This window comes from Colobus angolensis, unplaced genomic scaffold (assembly GCF_000951035.1).
Source record: "Colobus angolensis palliatus isolate OR3802 unplaced genomic scaffold, Cang.pa_1.0 Scaffold285, whole genome shotgun sequence".
Taxonomy (NCBI): domain Eukaryota; kingdom Metazoa; phylum Chordata; class Mammalia; order Primates; family Cercopithecidae; genus Colobus; species Colobus angolensis.
The window spans coordinates 1,910,210-1,915,743 of record NW_012116099.1 but is presented as its reverse complement, the minus strand read 5'-3'; the positions used below and the strand labels follow the sequence as shown (position 1 = coordinate 1,915,743).

The window sequence follows — 5,534 nt, the reverse complement described above, 5'->3', positions numbered from 1 at the left end:
TAGATTAGATTCGTACCTTAGAAATTCATTTTAGAACAGTGTGTCTAATTATAGGGGTCTGGTTGTATTCAACACATTCACGTGTAAAGATCCACTAATTGTGAGTGTCACAAGTAACATTTACCCCTTTAACAAATACCCTTTAACACTGATAGGGAAGTGAGGAAGTGAGACAGGAAAGGAAGGAAGCAAACAAAGGATGAATCAAACCCGAGTTACCACTGAGGGCAACTGGAATTTAATCCTGCTGAGGAACTCCATGCGAATATCCTGTGTCACTCCCTACGAATATCTACTAAACCCCAAGGATGTGTTTTCAATACTTTTTTGGAGACAGAATCTCATTCTGTCACTTAGGCAGGAGTGCAGGGGCGCAATCTCAGCTCACAGCAACCTCTGCTCCCAGGTTCAGACAATTCTCCTGCCTCATCCTCCTGAGTAGGTGGGATTACAGGCACACACCACCATGCCCTGCTAATTTTTGTATTTTTAGTAGAGATGGGGTTTCACCATGTTGGTCAGGCTGGTCTCGAACTCCTGACCTCATGATCTGCCCACCTCGGCCTCCCAAAGTGCTGGGATTACAGACATCAGACACTATGCCCGGCCTTCAATACTTTTTTCAAACAGAGTTTACAAGTGATTTTTCTTAACGAAATACAGATAATTCCCTAATCATCATGTGAGATCTGTTCGATTTGCAGCCCCGTGTATGCTCTTGAGGGGGGAAGATAGGCGAGGAGCTCCAGCGTGGGGAATTGTGCTCATAGATGCTGCTTTTCTCCTGTTAACTGACACATGAGCTCCATCTGTCAGCACTGAAATTGTTAAGAAATGGTGTTTATATAATGAAATCAGAGCACACGCTGAAGTCAATTGGGACCACTGGGAAGTTTGTTTATTTGTTTGCTTTTTCCAGCCATCCAAGAAAGAAATAATGGTCTTGAATTCAGGTCGAATTTTCAGGTGTCGAAGGGAGGGGCTGAATCTGGGCTGGCCATTCTCCATTTGTTGCTTACCCTACCAGATCCCCTTTGCTCCCCTCTCTGCACTCTTTGTACCCCAGGAGCCTGCCTCCCTTCTGTGACCTGCAGCACTGAACTCCTTTGCCCTGTGATTTTTGGTTGCCCTTTGCCAACTGGAAGCACTGGCGGGAGATCAGAGGATGAGAAGAGGGAGAGCAAATGATGGTGGCGATTGTCTCCCTGGCTTTCGTCCCTCACTGCCCCTACCTTTCCAGAGTCCTGGTAGTGGCTGCATCCCCTGTTTTAGCTCCCATCAGGTGGCCCTTCTTCCACAGCTCCAAGCTTAGAGATCAGGTACTTGTGGGAATTCCCACTGCCGCCCCTTGCACCTTATTTTCCTAAGGATGGTAAAGGCATCCTGCAGCTGCCTTTGGATCTTTTGCAACTGTTTTGTCTTTTTGTTTGTTTGTTTTGAGATGGAGTCTCACTCTGTCACCTAGGCTGGAGTGCAGCAGCTTGATCTTGGCTCACTGCAACCTCTGCCTCCTGGGTGCAAGTGATTCTCCTGCCTCAGCCTCCCGAGTAGCTGGAATTACAGGTGCCCACCACCACACGGGCTAATTTTTGTATTTTTAGTAGAGACGGGGTTTCACCATGTTGGTCAGGCTGGTCTTGAACTCCTGAACTCAGGTGATCTGGCCTCCTTGGCCTCCCAAATTACTGGAATTACAGATGTCAGCCACTGCATCCAACCTTGCCACTGTTACTTAGCTTCCTCCTCCCTACTCTGGAAGCCAACTGTTCATTAAACTCTCCACCTTTCAGCCCTTTGAGTGCTCAGTGTCCTGCAGGAACTGTAATTTCCACAGAGAATGAAAGAATGTTTCAAAGGTTACATTAAGCCTGGTCAGATTGCATGATCGACTACACATGTGCATGGGAGGTTGGGAAGAAGGAAAAGACAAAGACTCCCCAGTTTCTTGCTGGAACAGGGAGACAGATGGTTGGCAGTGTGAGGGACGAAGCCACATAGGAATGAGCAGACAGAAATGCTGCATGATAAGGAGTAGGCAAAGTTTCTCACAGGTGAGTTGGCATTTTGGACATGTGAACTTGATTCTCCAAGCTGGAGATGCTGCCACTTGGACAGAGGAGATGGAGATAGAGCTGAGGACTGAAACTGAGATTGGAAATAGATTTGGGAGAATGGAAAGCCATTAAGAAAACCTTGGGCAAACCTTGTGGCTTATACCTCCTTCCTTTTTCTCTGAATCTGCTTCTCCTCCAGCCCCACCCAAATCCTCCCCCTTCAGCCCAGATTCCCCACATCTTCAAGTAAGGTTACCCTTTCGGCACAGTATCCCACACTTTCAAATCTTGCCCTTTTTCATCACCAAAGATTTTCTAGTTTACAATCTTTCCAGGCCCAGAATATTGTTTTCCAAAATGACAATGTACTCCTTTGATAAAGTACCTCCTTCTAATGTAAAAATAAACTCATGTATTACTGTTCCAGGAGAGGATTTGTACATTTTCAAAGGACAGTGACCAGACTACCAACTGAACAAGGACTGAAGTCCTTATTTCTCAAAGTAGGATCTCCCTGCTCCTGAAAAGACAAGAGAGTATTCTGCAGAGTGGCCCGGACTGTGGAAGAGATATGGTCCATCCTCCTGAAGCTTCATTTCCACTCAAAGATTTGCAGATGGGTGATAATTTTATGTTACATAAAACATGAATATATCATGGGAAAGATGCAAAGTTCCTACCAATTTTTAAGATAAAACGTAAACCTCCAAAGGATTCCCTGCCAAAAGTTCACATTGAATTTGACCTGCTCGTAAGGATGCATAGTAGGAAAGGGGGGCTCAGTTGGAGAAAATTGTCTCTCCAAGGACTATTCCAAAGGCGGGAATTTCTGGACATTGGAGAGCAAATATTTTACAGCCAGCAACTCTCATGATATTCCCACAAATCTTGCCTCTTTGGCCCACGCAGACGCCATAGACAATGCCTGTGTCTTAAGTGGCAGTCCATTGATTAGTGGCCTTCCCTAACTTTGGAAATTGGTGCATAAAATACCTTTCAGATGATGTAAATTCATCTACTATAAGTCTTCTTTAGGTTTTTCTGTCATACACTGAATTTTAAGTATAGCACATTTGCTTTCTTCCTGTGGAGAACATATCCTGATTCCAGGAAAGTCTGCCAGGGGAGAAGAAAAAAGTGCATACACCAACTTCTTGAAACATTTAGCACCTGCCACAATCACCAATAAATCTAAATGGGACAACTTGACATTTCCTCAAACAAGACCCCATCTCTCAAAGAACATTCGTCCTAACATGAAAAACAATAAAAGCCCAGCTGATAGAATGCAAAACATTCTTCCTTGTCTAACTGCAGAAGCAAAAACAAAATAATTGCTTGCTTAGGCAGCGATTTGAGCCATTCCACAATCCATGAATGTTATGGTACTGTTCAAATGGCATCAGTAATAACCCTCAATAATTTTCAAATTGGAAGAATTTATACACTGTGTCAACACTCAATTTTTTTTTTTTTTTTGAAACCTACCTGCCCAAAGAAAACTGCACTCTGATCTTCTTAAGCACTGTATATGCCTGAATGAGGACTGTGGAACTCATTGCATCCTTTTCTACTTTGTAAAAACACAGTTGTCAGTTCCGGCTTTAGAAACAATTCAACTTATAAACAATTTAATGGAGGTTTCCTGTCTCCTCCTTTCCCCTTTAACATAGAGCCTTCCTCCGTTGTTTCCAAAGGAGGACCTTAGCTTCCCCACCAAACCCCCACACCCACCAATCCTCCTCCCTCTCTCTGCGCAAGGGCTGCCAAGATCTCCCAAAAGCAGTACAGGATATAGCAGAGCCTCTTCCAGTTTCCCAGTCTCTCGAGCTGCCTCTCGAAGGGCTGAAAGTTTAAGCCTCAGCAGCTTCTGAGCACAGTCGTTGCAGTCAGCCACTTGGGGAATCCAATGGATCTTTGCTTGGAACATTGTTCTCTAGGAAAAATGCATCCCAAGTTCCAGGGGACTTTGGAACAGAACATTTTCACATGATAGCATGTGATCTGCACAAAATGTTAGGGTCTGATGCATGCTTTCCATGGACCTACAAGATTTCAGGGGAGTTTCCTAGCAATGTCACTGACAATTAATCTAGGGGCCTTTGGGAAAGACTAGAAAGACCATCCGTTTACTTAAACCATTATTAGCAAAACAGGGGCAAAAAGTTCATTCTTTGAATTTGATTTTTGTTATTTTGTAATATATCAGAAATAGTCACGTTGGAGGAAATCAGAACTGTCTGAGACTTCTTTTACTTCTTTCATGGGTTGAAATTGTTATTTTGATTTCTATGTAGACAAACCAAGCTTAAGGCCTATTAACAATATTAAGAAGGCCTTGATACTAGATAGAAAAGCATATTTATGCAAATACCAGCCTTGGTTTTGGTACTATCTTGGTAACATTTGGGTGTCCGTTTTCTCATGAGTTAGGTTTGCCTAAGGCTTCCTCCCAGTTTAATGTTTCATGATTCCAATCATTTCTTCCCTGCCTTCATGCACGGTTCTCTGATGGTACCTTCCTTCCCTGGAAGAATCTTTGCCAAGAAGCCTCTGGTATCGCTACCAACATAGCTGTGCCACCTGGTTCCATGGATTGGCATCTCCATCACCTAATGAAGCAGAGACAACATGGAGGACCTCAGTCAACACTATCTACAAACCTCAGTCGATATCATTTGCAAACCTCCCTGAGACTACTCTTGAGTCAGTGTTAACATTCACAATATTTAATTAGGCACCATTGAATTTCATTTACCAAATGTCAAGCAGATGACAAAATTCTCCCAATTTGATAAAAAATTTTAATGTTGACATTAATTCACTTTTATTTTAGAAAACAGCAAGACATCTTAGATTTCGAAAATAGAAAAGTCAATATCACCAAAGTCTGTTTGTTGGTATAAGAGAAAAAATTGAGTTAATTCTTTCTGTTGTCTGTTCTTTGTGCCTCCCTCCTTTCTCTCTCTCTCTCTCTGTCTCTCTTTCTCTCTCTCTCTCTCTCCCCTCCCTCTTTCTTTTCCTCCCTCCTTCTATCCCCTCTCTCTCACACACACAAACACAAACAAATACATACTCACCATCCCTTCAATGTGTGCCAAAGGTCTCTTTTCAACAGTCAAAGCATGTTAAGCATAAAGCCAAGTCCTACTTGGCAGGGAGGTTTTTATTCCAAAGAACTTTAGATTAAACAACCTGCTAAGTCAAAACAGCTTGCGTGAGCTTTCAAATCAGATAAAACAAAGGGTCAGCTAAACTATGGCCTATGAGCCAAATATGTCTTACCACCTGTTTCTGTATACCTGTAAGCTAAAAATGGTCTTTACATTTTTAAAGAGTTAAACATAATTTTAAGTATAATATTTAAGACACAAAAATTACATGAAATTTGAAATTTCAGTGTTCATAAATAGTTTTATTAGAATACAACCACAACTGCTTGCCTCTATATTATCTGTGGCTGCTTTCACACTACAACAG

General features: G+C 42.5%; 1 long non-coding RNA gene across 1 annotated transcript; it reads right to left on the bottom strand.

Annotated features, from left to right (window-relative positions):
• Nucleotides 1–4,291: 4,291 nt before the first annotated feature.
• LOC105516600 lies at nucleotides 4,292–5,190 on the bottom strand. Its single transcript, XR_001002511.1, has 2 exons — nucleotides 5,135–5,190; nucleotides 4,292–4,666 (listed from the first exon to the last, which is right to left on the bottom strand). It is a non-coding gene; the product is annotated as an uncharacterized LOC105516600 (long non-coding RNA).
• Nucleotides 5,191–5,534: the final 344 nt, after the last annotated feature.